The following is a 20,673-nucleotide window of genomic DNA, read 5'->3' as shown; positions in this document are numbered from 1 at the left end:
TCATGCAATAAATCTTCTTGTTGTCTCAAAGAACAGTGTATCTTCGATAGATACTCTACGGTGATGTATCCTCAAGAGAAAACTGGTAATACCAAACTGTTACAAACGATTCTAATCCAGTACCTCATGCTGTTAGAGAAAACAAATACCACAGGATACCAGGAATGGTCACCTGGAAAAGTACGACACTGATTACTCATGCATTGAACTGACTGAGTTATATTTTGGGTATTTATCAAATTACACAATAGCAAGAGAGAAATGGGCGAGTTGAGAAGGACTCCATGATAGGCAGTCAACATCACAGAGGAGTGGGTGATGTGACGACCCTGTGACAACTTGTGAGGAGAGGGTTCTGGGGTTATAAAACCAGAACGAGAAAAAGTGAGGTTTCAGAGGAGCTTCAGATCATAAAGCCAGCAGAGTTAACAGCAAGAGATTGAGTTGGAGTAACAGCTAACCCCACCAGGAATCCCACTTGTGAAGATATGAAGAGGCTGATGAAAGTGATGTCAGCACCATGCAAACAGCCAAGCTGTAGTAGTGGATAAGTTTTTTTACACTTTAAAACTGCATTAAAGGAAAGCTAGGAGTTGCAACTTTCCTCTTGTATTGATTGGTATATGTGACAAATAAATGTGATAAATAAATCTACATAAATCAAACTACAGTGAAAAGCTTTGTTTACAAGCAGTACAGGCAGATCACAGTAAGCAAGGATGCACAGAACAAAAGATTTAGATTGAGGCATACAGATAACATTGCACAGGACCTATAAGAGAGATCAATATTAGCAAGATCAGCATTATTTGAGGCTAGAGAGTCCATTCAATAGTCTAATAACAGCCAAGAAGAAGCTGTCCTGAGCCTACTCGCGCATGTGTTCAGGCTTCTATATCTTACACCTGGTGAAAGAGGTTGTAGGCGATCATTACTGGGGTGCACAGGGTCCTTGATGGTATTGGCAACCTTTCTGCGACAGCGAGCCATGTAAATGGAGTCCATGGATGGTTGGTTCCTGTGATGGCTTGGGTTGCGCACATAGACCCTCTAGTTTCCTACAATCCTGAGCAGAGCAATTGCTATACCAGGCCATTATGCACCCAGATAGTAAGCTTTCAATTGTGCATCTGTAGAAGTTGGTGAGGGTCCTTATGGACCTGCCAAAATTTCCTGAGCCGCCTGAGGAAGAAGAGATGTTAATGTGCCCACTTGACCATCACAACTATAGGGGAAGACCAGGACAGGTTGTTGGTTATCATCTTTGAGAAGCCCTCAGTTCCATTGATGTAGATGGGGGCATGTTCTCCTTTCATACTAAAGTCAATGATCAGTTCTTTAGTTTTCCTGACATTGAGAAAGAGATTGTTTTCATTGTACCACATCACCAAACCCTGTATCTCCCTTCTGTATTTTGACTCATCATTGTTAGATATCTGTCCTACTATGGTGGTGTCATCAGCGAACTTATGGATGACATTTGTTCAGAATTTGGAAACACAGCCTTGGGTGTACAGGGAGTACAGTAGTGGGCTAAGAACACATCCTTCGGCGGAGGTGGAGGGGCTCCAGTGTTGTGTCATTGTGGAGGAAGTGCAGTTACCCTATCTTAACTGATTGTGGTCTGTGGGTCAGAAAGCTGAGGATCCAGTTGCAAATGGCAGAGGGCAGAGCCAAGACCAAAGTCATGGAGTTTTGATCAGTCTGGAGGATAATAGTGTTGAAGGCAGAGATGTAGTCAATGAGAGGAAGTCTGAAGTAGGTGTTCTTGGTGTCCCGATGCTCCAGGAATGAGTGCAGGCCTAGGGATATGGCATGCTGTGGACCTTTTTGCCAGTAGACAAATCGTAGGGGATTGAAGCAGGCTGGGATGCTAGAGTTGATGTGGGTCATGTCCACGCTCTCGAAGCACTTATGACTGAGGTCAGAGCCACTACTCATTAAAGGCACATTGCATCTGCTTGCTTTGGTATGGGGATGGTGGGTTTGTTAAAGCCGGTAGAGACCACAGTTTATAAGAGGGAAGAGGTTGAAGATGTCTGTGAATACTTGACCAGTTGGTCTGCATAGGATCTGAGTGCTCTCCTGGGGACTCCCAGGAAGACTGATCTGACATCTCCAGCGGTGACCGAGGGAACGGGTTTGTCCAGGGCTGTCAATGCCATGTTGCCATTCTGCTCATATAGAGTATAGAAAGCATTGAGCAGGTCAGGAGGGAATGTGGTTTTGTCTGCTATTTTGCTCTGCTTCATTTTGTATCCAATAGTGTTGCTAAGGCCTTGCCATAGGTGGTGGGAATCTGTTTACAGAGAAACCTCGATAATCCGGCATTTGATTAACCAATTTTTGGATTATCTGAAGAAGATCGCAAGGTCCCAATGCTTGGTGAAATATGTCACCTGGCATTGATTATCCAACATTCAATTAACCGAACAAAATATTCACCACCCATGTCCTTCAGATAATTGAGGTTCCTCTGTTGTAGGTATGGGCCTCTAACCTGGTCTGGTACTGTCTCTAGGCATCTCTGATGGTTTTGCGGAGGTCTTATCTGGATTTCATGTATTGATCTAAGTCATCCGACTTGAATGCTTCACACCTGGCCTTCAGTAGGGAGTGGATTTCCAGGTTCACCCAAGGTTTACGGTTGGGGGAACACTGACTTCTTTGGTACACAGTCCTCTACACATTTGCTCATGAAGTCCATGACGGTGGTGGCGTACTCATATTGGTTTTATGCTGAGTACTTGAACACTGTCTAGTCCACCAAATCCAAGTAGTCCCAGAGACAGTCTTCCACAGCCTCAGACCAGCATTGTACTTCCTTTTGTGAAGAACCCTCCCGTTTCAGCTTCTGCTGGGAGGAGGAACATCACTGTGATCTGATTTTCCGAAGTGTGGTCACTACGTCCAAACACCAAGAAATGTTGATCAGGAAACAAATCCCAATGCCCTTTGCCTTACCGGAGGATGCCGTGTGGTCCATGTGGTGTGTGGAGCACCCATCAGCTTGTAGGGTGCAGTTGCAATTGGTAGGGGTGAGCCAAGTCTCTATGAAACAAAGCACACAACAGCCTTAATGCCCTCTGTTAGGTAAGTCTAGATCTGAGTTCATCCATTTTGTTTTCAATAGCCTGGACATTCACTAAGAGGAGGATGGAGAGAGTGGGGTCATGAAACCTCACCTTCAGGCCAGCACGTTTTCCCCCGTTTCCTACTATCTGGTCATTCCCGTGAATTGGTGGATAAAGTCTGCTTCAGCTAGTCGAGCTGGGCCACCCCCAGGGCAGGATGTCGCAAGATTGTAGATTAGGTCTGGACTGGTTTGGTCTTCTTGGGGATGGGTCCCAGCACTGGAAGTTTTGCTTTTGGGCAGTCCAAGGTGCTGATGGAGCGAGTCTTCTTTTTCTGTAGGTAAGTGAGTCGGGCCTGGTCAGGCTGAGGATCCTGGAGGTCATGTTGATGCCAGTTAAGTACTTGTCATTCTGGTTCTATTTGGCTTAAATTTAGGGTGCAGAGTATTTTAACTAAAGGTATGGCAGAAAAGCTCAGCCCCATATGTTATATGGTCCACAATACATGGGCAGTCTTAGACACTTTTGCAGTCTGGATGATTATAGCTACAGGAAGTGCCACCAGTTCGACCAGTTTCAGCATCAGCTGGAGCTGCAGCAGTGCACCTATGAGGCTTAGAGTTACATGGATAGCACACTGATTTGATTTATTATTGTCACATGTACCTAGGTACAGTGAAAAGTTTTGTTTTGCATGCAGTACAGGCAGATTATACAATAAAAAGTGCATAGGGATAATAGAACAGCGAGAGTAATACAATATTACGGCTGCAGAGAAGGTGCGCAGAGAGCAAGATCAACATTAAAGTTAAATTTGAGAGATCCCTTCAAAAGTCTAATACCAGCAGGAAATAAGTTGTTCTTGAATCTATTTGTACATGCATACAAACTTTCATGTCTTCTGTCAACAGAAGAGGGTGGAAGAGAATATAACCACAGCTTAAGAAGGTGCAGTTATGGGAAATAATGGCCGAGCACCAGGCAGAAGATGGGGGGCTGACAGGTAATCAGGAAAGCCCCAGCATGCATCTTACTCAAGAACAGTTGCTCTGTCTTGGTAAATGGGAGTGACATTCTTCTGGGGAATGCAGCCAGAGACCAGCTATAAGGGAAAGGGGAAAGAGACTGACAGCAATAGTGACAGTAGATTCATTAGTGAGGTGTATAGAAAAGCATTTCTGTAGCCTTAGATGTGACTACAGGATGCTGTATTGCCTCTTGTGGCCAAGATCAAGGATGTCACTGTGGCTGCAAGGGGAGGGCAGACAGACATTGTGGTTCACTTTGGTGCCAAAGAAATGGGTAGAAAGAGAGTTAAGGTCCATCAACAAAAACTTAGAAAGTTAGGGAGCAGTTTGGGGGAAAAAAGGACCTCAAGAGCTTGTGGTGCTGTTACTGCGGTTTTGAATCAATTTGTCAGGGTGATGGGATACAGAGTGGAGGTACAGTAAGGGGCAAATCACAGTCAAGGAGTCTTGCAAGTGAGGCAGAAGAGTTCAGGGTGTTGATTAACACAATTGCTATCATGGAGGCATGGTTGAGAGAGCAATATGCCAGGATATAAAACCACGGTGGCTCAGTGGTTAGCACTGCTGCCTCACAGCACCAGGGTCCCAGGTTCGATCTCAGCCTCGGGCAACTGTCTGTGTGGAGTTTGCACATGCTCCACGTGTCTGTGTGGGTTTCCTCCAGGTGCTCCAGTTTCCTCCCACAGTCCAAAGATGTGCAGGCCAGGTGAATTGGCCAGGCTAAATTGTCCATAGTATTATGCGCATTAGTCAGAGGGAAATGTGTCAGGGTGGGTTACTCTTCGGAGGGTCGGTGTGGACTGGTTGGGCCGAAGGGCCTGTTTCCACGCTGTATGGAATCTAATCTAATCTAAAATCTTCAGGCACGACAAGTAGGCAGGGGCAAGGCGAGGATGGGATGTTGGGAAAGCAGTTAAAGAGGAGATCATGTCTGAATATTCATCAAACTGTCAACTACTGATGATATCTGAGGAGGTTCTTTAAATAAGGCCACAATGGGTAGAAGATAAAAACAAAAAGGGGACCAATCACTTTGCTGGCAGTGTCCTATAGACTCAAGAGTATGTTGCTGGAAAAGTACAGCAGGTCAGGAAGCATCCGAGGAGCAGGAGAATCGACATTTCTGATGAAGGGCTCTGGCCCGAAACAGCGATTCTCCTGTTCCTCAGATGCTGCCTGACCTGCTGTGCTTTTCCAGCAACACACTCTTGACTCTGATTTCCAGCATCTGCAAACCTCACTTTCTCCTAGTGTCCTCCAGACCCCAGACAGGAGCAATAGAGAAATGGATATGTCGGCAACTTTGGGAAGTGCTAAGATAATAGGGTAATAGTAGAGGGTTTCAATCTCCTCAAACTGTGATGTACAAAGTGTGAAAGGCTAAGTGGGGGCAGAATTCTTAATGTTTCCAGGAAATTCTCTTAAATCACCAAAGAGGTGGTAGTGCTGGGCTCAATTTTGAGAACAAATACCAGGCAAGTGGTAAAACTGTTAGTGGGGGAACAGTTTGATGATAGTGATCATAACTCTGTAGGATTTAAGGTAGTTATGGAAAAAGGAAAAAGATGGACCAGATTTAAAGGTTATGAATTGGAGGGAGATGATTTTAATATGTGAGACAGAATCTGGCCAAACAGACTGGGAGCAGCTGCTGTAAGAAAAACTGCACAGCACGGTAAGAGTCTTTAGAGAGGAAGTAGCGAGAGTGCAGAGCTGGCATATTCCTTTAAAAAGGTGAAGGGGTCAACATGTTGAGAGATTTGAAGCAATTGGATAAGGGAAAAATGGAAGCTTATGGTAGATACTGATGACTGAATCCAGCGGAAGTCTCAGAAGGATATAGAAAGTGTAACAGTTACTTTAAAAAAAATTAGGCGATGAAGAGGGATGGATAAAATAAATAAAAATCCAAAGATATTAAATAAGTGCATTCAGGGCAAGAGGATAATCATGGAAAGGGTAGTACTCATTATGCACCAAAGTGACAATCAGTATGTGGAGCCAGAAGGTGTAGGTGAAGTGTTAAATGAGTACTTTACATCTGGGTTTACGATAGAAAAAGACTATGCAGGTATAGAAATCAAGGAGGGGGAGTTGTGATATTTAACAAATTAATACTGAGAGGGAAGAGGTATTAGGAGGATTAAAATTGGATAATTCTGCAAATGAGGGAGTACCAGGCTACAGTAGGCGGCAAGGAAGGAAATTGCAGGACCGTGTCATTAATTTTCAAATTCTCTCTGGACATGAGAAATGCATCAGATAAGTTGAGAACAACTAATATGGTACCTTTATTCAAGAAGGGCAATGGGAATAAACAAGGATTGATAGTTTAAAAATCGGTGATAGAGCAACTGTTGAAAACAAAAAATTTGAGGGACAGAACTAATCTCTGCCTTGAAGAGGCAATGATTAATCACGAATGATCAAAGTAGTTTTGCTGGGGAACATCGCGTCTAACAAATTTGATAAAATCTTTTGATGTGACTAGGTGTGTAAATGAGGGTCATATAATCAATGTATTCCGCATGGACTCAGTAAGGCTTGGTTAAGAAGGTAACAATACATAGAATCTAAAGTTTTGCAAATTAGATCCAAAACTGGCTTAGTGGCAAGACACAGAAAATGTTTTTGCAACAGGAATTCTGTGTCCAGTGACATACTGCAGAGTTTGGTGCTGGGTCTTTTGCTATTTGTTGTGTATATAAGTGATCTAGACATGAAAGGAGGGGATATGATCAGCAAGTTCATAGAGTACACAAAAATTGGTGGTGTGATAAATAGCAAGGAGCAAAGCCTTAGACTACAGGACAATATAGATGGGCTGCCCAGATGAGCAGAACAGCAGCAAATGGAATTTAATGCTGAAAAATGTGAGGTGATGCTTTTTGGGAGGATTAGAAAGGTAACAGAATACGCACATGAATGGTAGGACCCTAGGATGTTCAGAGGATCAGAGGAACTTTGGTGTGCATAGACATAGTTAAGAAGACAAATGGGATACTTGCCTTTATTAGTCAAGCCACTGAATCCAAGAACAGGGAGGTTATGATGGAGTTGTATCAATGTGAGTTAGGAATACTCTGCAGTTCATATTGTTATACTAAAGGAAGGATATGATTGCTGAAAGTGAGATAACTGGCTGCATTGGATTTGAACTGTTTTTTGAGCAAAGGCATACCTGAACAATTTTCCAAATTGCTGAGTTGAATTTATGTTGCTGGTGACCTCAACATTGTGCAGAGATGGATCATTCACTCGACACTTCTGGTTGAAGATAGATGTAAGTATTTTAATCTCGTCTTTTGCACTGATGTGCTGGGCCCTCTCACCATTTGAGGAGGGGGATATTTTTGAGCCTCCACCTCCTGTTGGTTCCTTAATTAGACTCCACCACACACCATTGAAAACAAGAATGTTTTAAAAAAAACTTTTTTTCCAATGATTTATCTCCAGCATCATTCACTGCAATGATCTGGAGATTAATTTACAATTCCTGGTGACTCCTGAACAACCCTGGAGATTTGGCGACCCAAGTTGTGGTCTTGAGTCACCAGAACATCCAAAAGGCATCAAAATCCAGAAAGCAGAAGTGATCCAAGAAACAGTGTAAAAGCACAACTACTAAGCTGGCTAGGGAAATAAGGCTGATTTTAGTTATACACGTTCAATTCCCCACTCCCAAAACCATAGTGATAGGCAAGATGTTAATATGCAGAGACAGCAGTCTTGACCTTCGTGTTGCAGCCCTGCATTCCAGCTACCTTACCACTGTTTTCCACAAGAAAAAAAATAAATCTGATTAAAGGCATCGTAAAGACCTGCCAAGTTTCTCTCTCAAACCTGTTGTAGTTCAAGCTATTATTTTTTTTTATTATGCCTGACAAAATGTTTACTTAAAATCTAACCTTAGTGATTTTCCTGTTATACTGAAACTCATTGAAGAATATAACATAATTAAACAGGACTCCATCTGGAAGTCACTAAAACACACTGGCAGGTAATATGGAAAAACACGTGCAGCACATTATCTCATTTCTCAAGTATTTAACCATTTTCTTCAACTTTATGTCTTGCAATATGTTTTTAAACATATGACTCCATCTTTATCCTCAATAGCACTAAAAACCACAGGCATCTGTATTTGTTTCCTTTGTAAACTATACAGCTCAGACTCCTGCTGAATAAAACTAGTAATTTAAACTTAAGGTGGCTTTAAAATGTAGGGTAGCTATTGCTCTACTGGATAGAAAACTACAAGGCAATATATTTCGCGTGTTAGCATCCTAATGGGCAAAAGCTTTTTGGCTCATTTGTACTTTTCCTTTTTAATTATATTTTGTCAGGACTATTTTCTTTCAAATACTTTATTTGGCTGTGCTGAATTTTTTATTTTGTCATCCAACTTTATTTCATGAATGCAACTTTTAAAATTGTAACTGCATTGCTAGTTACTTTTGGAATATTTTGCCTGTTTTATGCTCTGATAGACACATCTCGTACAGATGTTTCACATAGAAAAGTTTTGATATCTACAAAATGATTTGTAAGATGAAGTGCTGGATTGGCAAATAACATCGAGACTGAATATTAAATGGCAGCATGATGTAATTCCATCTTCCATTGATGTCTTTGGCATGGTCCACTAATGTCATTGTGTCTGTAAAGAAAATCTATTAACAATCCTTCTTGCTGAAAAAGATGCCAAACCATACTAATCGGGTAGGTGCCGAGTTAAATCTAGCAGTGTGTGAGCTAATTGGAGCCAAAGCACTGTAATTGGTCTTGAATGAGCATCCCTGTGCCAGGAAGGGTTATCACCTCGGGGTTTTCTATAACTGAGTGCACTGGAGTAACTGCTACTGGAAAGCACCTCTTTTGCAAATGTTGGATGTGAACAGAGTCAGAGTCAGCAGTGTTAGCCAAAGTTGAAAAGTTTCTATTGCTTGGGATCAACACTGTTGCATGGTGAAAGACAACTTGCGTGAAATACTCTACTAAGTTGATGCCACTCTATGCCTGTGGGAGATGAGGGAGGAAAATAGCTCATGTTCAGCTTGGTTGAATTGGTAGCAGTGCTTTCAGATGATTTAGGATGGTCTTCATTGAACAGAGTGCTTCAATTTGTCTATGAATGGTGCTGAGGATGAGCGGGGGGTAGGTGGTAAAAATAGTTTCTCTGTGGCATGTTTCTTCCTGAAGATGATCAGAAGAAAAATTCAACATGTTAACCTATCTTGGGCTGTTATCCAAAAGGATTGAACGAGTAGTCATTCCAACAGTGAACAAATGGCCTTTTGCACAGATATATCTTTCAGTCAACCATTTAAAATGGCTGCATCTCCTATAAGGCGCCTGGAGCCTATATGAACAGGACATGCAACTGTTCCTCTCTTTAAATCAAGTTGAAGAATTGTTAATGAATAACATAACCTGAACCAGGAAAAATGGTGTCAGTAAAAATATTGACTTCAATGCTAAATTTGGCACAGAAAGCAAATTAGAGAAAAGATGAGATTAAGAGAGAAATTAAAAAGTCAGGAAGAAATCATCTTTAAAATCTCCAATGTTAATCCGTTGTGAAGGAATCAGATTCCAGACTAGTGGAAGTTAATTTTCAGTGCAGGGAAGGTTGTTTCACGATAGTTACAACTTAGTTCTTTGAAAGGGTTCTTATATTTGGATGAACAAGCACTAACCTTTTGTGGTGAATTTTGGTGGTATCCATGAGTTAAATATGGAGACATCATGTTGAAGGCAGACAGTGAGGTACCACGTTCAAACAGCACTTGAAGGTGTAGACAAATCCCTACAACAACCTCTGGATTAGAAGCTAGTGAGACCACTGGAAGCCACTGTCTAATTTGCAAATAAATAAACCAGACCACTGTTACTTCTGCAACAAAATCATTGCTAAATAATTGGGTGAGTGAAGAAAGTTTTAAAAAAGGGACCTAAGGGGCAACTTTTTAAACACAAAGTGGTTCATATGTAGAATGAATTGCCAGAGGACGTGGTAGATGGAGGTACAGTTATATTTAAAAGACATTTTAGATAGGTAAGTAATTAGGAAAGGTTTAGAGGGATATGTGTCAAACTCGGGCAAGTAGGACTAACTTAATTTTGGAAACTTGGTCAGTGTGGATGAGTCCTGCGAAAGGGTCTGTTTCATGTTGTATGACTGAACAGAAATCAAAAAAAAATTGCAGTTGCTGAAAATCTGAGAATTGACACTAATAGTTGAGCATGAAAATGTGAGGAAAGGCATATTTATGGACACCATTATACTTATACACATATTGAAGATCTTGGATATTTTTCACTACCTAACTTTGTTTCTTCCTTCCTCAGTGCTGTTGATGGAGCTAAAATTGTACTGTACAAAGAGTTTAGATAACTTTATAAATATACAACAGGTCCATCAGTCTCTTTTAAGAGAAAGGAACAGGGTTAATGTCACTCCACTATTAACCTGTCCTGCCACCTTCAGGGATATGTAGACAAGCACCCCAAGATCTCTCTGTTTGTCAAGCTGCTTAGTGTCTTGCCATTCAGTGACTACTTCCTTGTCTTGTTCCTCTTTCCAAAGCACATCACCTTACATTTATCAGAGTTGAATTCTATTAGCCATTGATCTCCTCATCTGATCAATCCAATTTTATCTTCCTGTAACCCAACACCATCCTCCTCACTGTCAACCACTCATACAATATTTCTGTCACCTGTAAACATGTTTATCATCCCTCTCACATTTTCCTCTACATCTCTGAAAATCACAAACAATGGAGGACACAGCACTGATTCCTGTGGTGCACCACTGTAGTTTGAGCTTCAGTCACATAAACAGCCTTCTAACACCACCTTCTGTCTCCCAGCACCAAGCCAATTTTGGATTCATCTTGCCCAAGTCTCCCTTAATCCAATGAGCTTTTACTTCTATCAAATTTCCCATGTGGAACCTGGTCAGAAGCCTCACTGAAACCCATAAAGTATACCAACTGCCCTACCCTCATCCAAACACTTGGTCACTTCCTCAGAATGTTCCAGTACATGTGTTAAGCATGAACTCTGAAATAACTCCACAGAAACCGGTATTCTGACACCAAGTTACCCTTTATTTACATGTAGAGACTCCTTGACACTGATCCAGCTTGGTCAGAGTGAACAGAACCTCTGACACTCAGGTTTATATCTGTCAGCCAGGGCTCCCTGTTTGCCCCGATAAACAGACTCCATCAGGGAATTCATTCTATGAGGTCTGCCTGGCTTATATCATTACAGTCACTATATCCTCCCCCTCAGAGTCAAAGGATATAGGTTGGTTTGTTTTGTAGCTCCTCCTGGGGTGTTTTAGCACCAGATCATGTTTCTCTAACTCTGCCTTTTGATATGGGTGACGTGCAACAAACAGTAGCTCGTCTCTTGTGTCCAGAGTGCCTCCGAAGAAATTCATTTTCCTGTTCAGGTGGCAAAGACATCAGGGCAGCGACATCTGCTGTGCCCATCTCCGATTCCAAAGTATCTTCAGACAGAGATGGAGAACCCATGGATTCTGGAATGGTCGGAAAGGCAGTCGAGAAGCCAGGCACATTTTGTTGCCACACCGTTTGCGGGTTTGCAGCTTTCATATGGTCCACATGATTGCTCAGGACTGTCAAACCTACCCGAACTTTGTGTCACTGGATCTGACCTTCTGTCAACTATGCCTCTTACCCATGTAGGCCCATTCCTGTGGTTCCTACACCAAACTTTGTCCCCTGAAATAAACTGTCACTCTCACTTAGTGGGATCTTGCAATCATTATTGGTGTTTCTGATGCTGTTTCACCACACACCCCCACCCTTCCCCCACCACCACCACCACCCCAGGTCTGGGATGATCAAATTTAACCAGGTGCAGAGTCCTTGTTCCATTAGCTGTCCCTGTAGTTGCATAAGATGTGGTTCTGTAACCAAATAGGCACCAGGACGGTTTGGCATCTAGTGAAGCTGTAGGCTGTTTTTTTAAGCTTACCTCCAAAGTTTGAACTATTCTTTCCTCTGGACCATTGGATGATGGATGGTATGGAGTTGGCCTTATATCATTTGCCTTTAGGAGATACTCAAATCCCCTGATGGTAAATGGCCCTTTAACTGTGACTAACACTTCCAGCAGTTTATGTATTGCAAAAGATGTGCAGTTTTTCTATCATCATCCCTGTGTTTGAATGAACTCTATATCCAACCACTTTGAGTGGGCATCCACAATGACTAAGAACATTGAGCCCATGAATGAACCATGCATAGTCAACATGTAACTGAGTTCAGAGTTTGCCCCAGCTATTTGCACAAGTGTGGAGGAGCTGCTTGCAGTAATTTTTGTCCTTAGCACTCTGGACACTGCCCACCAACACAGCTAGGTGTGCCTCCTATCCTGGCCTCTAGACATAACTTTGCAACAAAATCTTCATTTTGGAAACTCCTGGATGACACTGGTGGAGTTCAGCTAGTATCTGGTTGTGATGACCCTTTTGTTTCCCCCATCATCAGCTGTTTCAGTTTTGCCAGGACTATTCTTCTACATCCAAAGTCTGATATTGACAGCTGTGACTGGAAATGCATTCAGAAAATGTTAAACCATTTCAGACTATTCCAGTGGCTATACAGTGTATCTGCCAGTGGGAGGCGGCTCAATGCATCTGTATTTGCTACTTGGCCTCTGGGATGGTAGCTCCAACCTGTAATTATATGCACTTAGTATTAGAACCCACTGCTGAATTTGGGCTGAAGCTATAGGCGGCACTGCCTTGTTCTTTCTTTTATTGAAAAGAAAAAAGGTTTTTTACAAAATTACAAAACTAATACAAAATTGTGTAATCACTTTACAGTATAATGACAATTTCAGTATAAAAAAAAGCTAACTACTAATCTACTCTACAAACTACCAAAGCACAATATAAGATATAAGAAGAAGAACTCCATATATTAAAAAAAAGGCTACAGTATAGTACATATTTAACAACAAAAAGAAAAGAAAAAAAAATAAATATGCACTCAAAGTAAAATTATGTCAAGTCATAACAAAACCCGTACTTATACGGGATTCTTCCTCCCAGGGGCCCCTGAACCGACAGACATAGTCCTCATGGCTAAACAAAGGTCCTAGACAATATGGCTGATACATCTGCATCAACGTAGCACAAGAAGGGCCGCCACATTCTATAAAACAATTCTGTTTTTTGGTGCACCATATTTGTAGGGAAGTCTAGAGGGATATATTCTATAACTATATCCTATGCCAATTCGAAAGTCCAGGGGACTTGCTAATATGTTTTTCCTTGCACAAAAGGAGAGGATAGAAAATAATTTCTTCCATATTCATCTATAGAGGGAAAATTCGAAGAGCCCAAAAGGAGAGACACCGAGTCTAACCCAATCTCTGTTCCCACAATCTTTGCCAAGACATTCGCTATACTGTCCCAGTATCTACGAATGTTATGGCATGTCCACAAACAATGAGTGAGAATACCAACTTCTATTTTACATTTAGGACACATTGGAGATGCTCCTGCCTTAAACTTTGCAAGTCGCTCTGGTGCTATATGGGCCCTATGAAGTATCTTCAATTGAATAACTTGAGTCCTATTACAGATAGAGATCTTCCTGGCATTTTCCCAGATGTCCTCCCACATCTCGAAGGGGATTTACATCCCTAATTCTTGAGTCTAGGTTTTATATAGCCGTTCCATGTCCTTCAATACATTATTACCTAGCAAGTGATAGAGAGTACTGACCGAGTACTAAATGCATCGGCTGAAGCCCTCCCCTTTCCATATCCGATATATAAGGATTGGTCATCAATCTTTTTCTGTATGAAGTCTCGTACTTGAAAGAGCCCCTTGGTAGGCAACCTGAACTTCTGACATAACTGTTCAAAGGACATCATGACCTCCCCATCAAATAAATCTCCCAAGCAGGAGATTCCTCTGGACTCCCAAAGTTTAAATCCAGTGTCTGTCAATCCTGGCTGAAATCCCAAAGTTCCCACTATAGGGTTAAAGGGGGAGGTTTTTTGTACATTACCCTCACCCTGTCGTATCATCCTCCAAGCTTTGATTGTGTTTAGGACAATTAGGCTTTTACAATGATCCATGACAGTTCTCATCTTATCCATTGATGAGGGGGCATTTTGATTGGGAAGCCTCAATATCTAGCCAAATTGATTGTGAATCACAAGAGATCCAGTCAGTCACATAAGATAGCAGAGAGCTCAGTTGGTACTTTCTAATATCTGGAAAATCTAGACCTCCCCTTACTTTGGGAGCTGTAATTTATCTAATTTAATAAGGGGCCCATCTATGATTCCAAACAAAAGAACCAAGCCAACCATAAATTTGCACAGCACCTGTCTCGGCAACATCAAGGGAAGCATTCTCATGGGGTATAATAAGCATGGGATAATATTCACCTTAACCAAAGCTATTCTTCCTAATCAGGATATTGGGAGATCTTCCCAACGCTGGAGGTCCTGCCTTATTTTCTCTAATAGATGAATATAATTAGCTTTATATAGCTGACCAAATACCGGGGTAATAAAAATACCTAAATAGAGAACACCTCCCAGTGACCACCGAAAGGGGAAGCGGGATCCATCTGCAAAGTTGGATATGCTGATAAAACCTCCTACTGGCTTGGATTTTGTGAAATTAATTTTGTACCCTGAAAACACACCAAATAAGTTAACCACTTGCATTAAGCAGGGCACAGACGTCAATGCATCATTTAAGAAAAGAAGAACGTCATCCACATAAAGAGTAATTTTATGCTTGCCTAATCCTACCTCCGGGGCCGTTATACTGGAGTCAGTTCGAATGGCTTCCGCCAGCGATTCGATCACTAGTGAAAATAATAGTGGTGAGAGAGGGCATCCTTGATGACAACCTCTGCCAACACTAAAACTATCCGATTTTATGCCATTGATAATCACCGCTGCTTTCGGGTCATTATAAAACTGTGACCCATTTAGTAAAAACCTCTCCGATACCAAACCGCTCCATAGTACAAAAAAGGTATAGCCATTCTACCCAATCGATTGCTTCCTCTGCATCTAGGAAGACAACTAATCCTGGTATTGCTTTTTGCTGGCAGACTTGTACCATATTTAACACTCTTCTGATATTATTAGTAGATCTGGGACCCTTAATAAACCCCGTCTGATCCTGTTTTATAATAAACAGCAAGACCTTCTCCATCTTATTGCTAGCACTTCCGAGAGGATTTTAAAGTTCACATATAATAAGGATATAGGCCTGTATGAAGTACAGTTGTCTGTGGCTTTCCCTTTCTTGAGGGCGAGAGAGATATTTGCTTCTCTCAGGAGGGTGGGAGACAACCCTGAATAAATGAGTAGTTGTACATGTCTATATGTGGTCCGGCCAACTCGTCTATAAACTCTTTATAAAACTCAACCTGGAATCCATCTGGTCCAGGCACTTTGTCACTCTGGAGCTGTCTCACCACCTCCTGAATTGTCAGGGGGCATTCAAAAAGGATACCTGCTCTGAGGTTATGCCTGAAAGATCCAGATTCTTAAAAAGACTCCATCCTCCTCGCTCTATACTCACAGCCCTCTGACTGGTACAGCTCAAAATAAAACTTTCTAAACATCGTGTTGATCTTTTTAGGATCACAAGTCAAAGTACCAGCACTATCTCTAATAGATGTAATGGACTGGAGGGCCGCCTTCTTTCTAGCAAGGTGTGCTAGATACCTGCCTGGCTTACTGCAGTACTCGAATAGTCTCTGCTTCCCAAATAGTATCTCCCTCTTTGCTGTTTGAGTAATTATAGCATTCAAGGTAGTCCTGAGGGCGGTAATCCGCTGTAATTTAGTAATGGACTGCCTATCAGCATACGCTGACTCAGCTGCCTTCAGACGAGCCTCGAGCAAATGCTGTTGTTCTCCCCTCTGTTGTTTCTGGGTCGTAGAATATGAAATAATTAAGCCATGCACATATTAGATTAGATTAGATTCCTTACAGTGTGGAAACAGGCCCTTCGGCCCAACAAGTCCACACCGACCCTCTGCCTTAGCAGTCTCCCACATCACCGATGGGTTATTGGCCGTACCTAAGTTAATCTCCCAGAAAGCTTTAAATTCCTACAGGAAGTATTCTATGAACTTACTATCCTTCGTAGGAAAGGGTCCATACGCCAAAGTCGGGAGTCTATCTTATCACCACTAATCTTGACCTCTATATAGACTAATGTGGTCAGAAATAACTAAATTCCCAATTTTACAGGACAGTATCGAATTCAAAAAGATTGAGGGGACAAGAAACGTATCAATTGTGGTGTGGCACTTGTGTGGGTTAGAATAAGAAGTGAAATCTCTACCCTCAGGGTGAAGACACCTCCACACGTCTACCGGTCCCAGCTGCCTATTCAGGGTGCAATATACATTCAAAATCCCGTACTCCTTTCCATATATTAGAGCTTTAAGTATTATAAACCGTCCAGACTCATCCTTTACCTGGCTTAACATTTGGAATGGAAGATTTTTCTGAATAAGAATGGCCACTCCCCTACTTTTCGAGTTGAAGGATGAAAGGAACACCTGGCCAAATCCTCCCTGCTGCAGCTTCAAGTGCTCCTTGTCAGTTAGGTGTGTCTCCTGTGTAAAAGGGCTACATCCACCCTCTTTTTTTAAGACTTGATAATATCTTTTTCCTTTTTATTGGCGAGTGACTCCCTTTAAAATTTCAGTTACACCATTTAAACGAATGGCTAGCCATGATCACTCAAGAAAGTTCGAGACCCCCCCAGGAGGAAGAACTCCACACAACAGAGTAAAAACCGTAAACAATTCATGTAAGTTTAAAAAAGCAACCTTTACAAAACTGCTAAAAATTACTCCTAAAAGGTAATAACTAGAAAGTAGCAGGGGGCACTCCTACTGTCCAATAATTCCGCCATGACTCCTTCCAGCTGGAGCTATGCCCTCACCTCAGACATCACAAAATAAAATGAATGAATACCAATGTCTTATAACAAGGAAATTAAAAGTGGGCATCCAGTCCATCCCCCCATATTATTACCCTAGGCATTCTTAACAAAGCAGCATCATGAAATAATATATATAAAATTACAAACCTGGAAAATATTAAAGGAAAACTCAAAAAAAAACCTGAAAACACCCCCCAATAACCAGAAAAACCAGGCAAATTATAAATAACAGTTAAAAGACAACTCCCCCACCCCCAGAAAAGATAAGAAGAAAAAGGGGAAAGGAGGAGCAAAAAAGGGAATAAAGAAAAAAATAATTGTCTATATAATTCAAGTCCTTCAGCCTATTCAAGAGCATCCGAAAATTCTTTTGCGAACTGAGCTGATACACAAACCCTCCATGACTGAAGCGCCGTGTTGCCGGGTATCTCAAGGAGTACTGAATATTTAAACCCCTCAGAGGCTTATTTACCTCGCCAAGTGCCTTCCCCTTACATACCACGACTGGAGAGAAGTCCTGGAACAGCATTATTTTGGATGCTTTGTACACCATAGTTTGGGGATCCTTCCCCAAAACTCTGGAGGCCTCCAGTAGCATTTGCTTGTCTCTGTAGTGCTGAAGTTGCACTAGCACCGGGAGGGGGTGCTGGTCCGACCCGGGCCTGCAAACAGCAACCCGGTGGACCCGCTCAACCCGCACCTGGCCCAGCCCCAACTCCAGCTTCAGCAGTTGTGGGAGCCATTGCTCCAAAAAAATCCACAAGCTGGTCTTCTTCCTCCGGTTAGGGAAGGTCCAGCAACCAAATATTCTTCCGATGACCTTGATTTTCGAGGTCGTCAATCTGCTCTTCCAAGGCCCGGACTCGGCGTTCCAGACCCCGGACCTGACCCACAGAAGATTCAGCAGTGGTCTCGGAGGCTGCAACCTGTTGCTCCGTCCCTCCGGCACACTGCCTGAGTTTCTCAATCTCCCGGTCATGCTTCTGCAGCATGACTGAGATTGACTCCCACTAGGTCTCCTCCATCGAAGCATCGATCTTCTCTCGGAGCTTCATAAACTCCAAGATCAGGCTCGCCTCTGCAGGTAAGTCCCCTGGGGTGGCCACGGATGCATCTGTTGCTGTTGGGGGCGGGGATCATCCCTGCCTGTTGCGAAATCCGTGATCCTTTTCCTTTAGTCATTTTGAAATGTACCAAACTGCTAAAATTTGGTACAAAATGGTTGGAGGAACTGGGAAAAAATCTATTTTTATTGGTTTAAAACGTGAGAGGAGGGTGGGTACCCCACTTTGTCTGGGTCTTGGGCAGAGGTCAGCAAACTCTGACATACTGGGTCACCGCCATCTTGAATCCCCACCTTGTTCTCTTTTAGTAACTCCATTAGGGGTTTGTAGTGTTAATTTTCCAAATTTATCTCCATAAAGGTATTGGTGGAAGTTCCTGATTCCAAATATTACAACCAAAGTTTTGCTCTCTATCTGGGAGTATTTATGCTGTTCATTAGGCAGAGTCCTGGATGCATATGCTATTGGGTGTTCCTCTCCATTGGGCCACCTATGAGTAATACTACCCCAATGCCATATAGGGAGGCATCACATAACAATACCAGATCTCACTTGGGATTATAGTATGGCAACACCTTATAGGTTGATAGCGGTTTTTTCATTTCCCTGAAAGTTAAAGCTGGACTATGTGACCATTTCTAAGGCTGATCCTTTAGGGGCTGATGCAAAGATGCCAGATTATGTGTGAACGTTTTGTAATAATTCACCAACCAAGAAAATACCTAAGCTGTGGTACAGATGTGGGAGCTAGGACACTTTTGATTGCCTTCACTTAATCGTTAAATGGTGTAACCGGGTCTTCTCAACTCTGTAGCCCAGTAGATCACTTGGGGTGCCTAGAACACACATTTTTCCCTTCTAATGCATAAGCCCACCTCAGAGAAATGTTGAAAAACTAAGTCTAATTTCTCGAAATGTTCCTTATTGGTCTTTTATTAGCATGTCATCCAGATAAATGGCAACCTGGAGTAGACCTTGTAAAATGGCCGTCTTCATCTGCTGAAAAATTGCACAGATTTCCATTTAGGGGATCGTTAGTCTTGTACATTGGAACAAAACCTTATGGATATTAATTGTAGCATACTTCTGAGTATCCTCATCTAACCGCAATTGCAAGTATAAGTTGCTAATGTCCAACTTCGTGAAGGGTGCCTGCCATGACAGCTTTGTATATAAATCCTCTATGAGAGGGACTGGGTATTTATCCAGTTGTGAAAAACAGTTTACCATTTATTTAAATCCCCACAAAGGTGAACCAACAAATTGGGCTTCACAATTGGTATGATTGGCACTACCCATTCTGCAATCTTTGTTTTCCAGCTCCTGACTTCTGCCTTACTTTTGCCTGTAAGGCAAATGGCACTTTGCAGAATCATGGAATTACTCTCTGACCAACATGCAAGGTGGCCTTAGCTCCTTTGTTAGTCCCTGGACTTTCCTGAAAAACTTCCAGATATTTACATCTGTGGTCAGCAAGGTTTTGGAAAGAATTCTGAGAGATAGGATTTATGGCTATTTGGAAAAGCATAGCTTGATTAAAGGCAGTCAGCATGGCTTTGTGAGGGGCAGGTCACGCCTAACTAATCTTATTGAGTTCTTTGAGGAGGTGATGACTATTTGGAAAAGCAAAGCATGATTAAAGGCAGTCAGCATGGCTTTGTGAAGGGCAGGTCATGCAAAACTAATCTTATTGAGTTCTTTGCGGAGGTGATAAGACAGGCCAACAAAGGTCGAGCAGTAGATGTGTATATGTACTTCAGCAAGGCATTTGATAAGGTTCCCCATGGTAGGCTCATTCATAAAGTCAGGAGGTATGGGATACTGGGAGATTTGGCTGTCTGGATTCAGAATTAACAGAAAGCAGGGAGTGATTATAGATGGAAAGTATTCTGCCTGGAGGTCAGTGTCGAGTGATGTCCCGCAGAACTCTGTTCTTGGGCCTCTGCTCTTTGTAGTTTTTATAAATAACTTGGATGAGGAGATTGAGGGTGGGTTAGTAAATTTGCAGACGACACAAATGTTGGAGGTGCCGTTGATAGTATCGAGGGCTATTGTAGGCTGCAGTGCGACATAGATAGGATGCAGAGCTGGGCTGAGAAATGGCAGATGGAGTTCAACCTGGATAAATGCAAAGTGATGCATTTTGGAAGGTCGAACTTGAATGCTGAATATAGGATTAAAGATAGGATTCTTGGCAGTGTGGTGGAGGGACGGAGGGATCTTGGTGTTCAAGTACACGGATCCCTCAAAGTTGCCACCCTAGTGGATAGGGTTGTTAAGAAAGCATATGGTGTTTTGGCTTTCATTAACAGGGGGATCAAGTTTAAGAGCTGCAAGGTTTTGCTAAAGCTCTACAAGTCCATGGTGAGACCACACTTGGAACATTGAGTCCAGTTATGGTCGCCCTACTGTAGGAAAGAAACTTAGGCTTTGGAGAGGGTGCAAAGGAGATTTACCAGGATGCTTCCTGGACTGGAGGGCTTATCTTATGAAGAGAGGTTGACTAAGCTTGGACTTTTCTCTCT

The sequence above is a fragment of the Chiloscyllium plagiosum genome, chromosome 11, assembly GCF_004010195.1.
Source record: "Chiloscyllium plagiosum isolate BGI_BamShark_2017 chromosome 11, ASM401019v2, whole genome shotgun sequence".
NCBI lineage: Eukaryota > Metazoa > Chordata > Chondrichthyes > Orectolobiformes > Hemiscylliidae > Chiloscyllium > Chiloscyllium plagiosum.
This window is presented reverse-complemented; position numbering follows the sequence as displayed.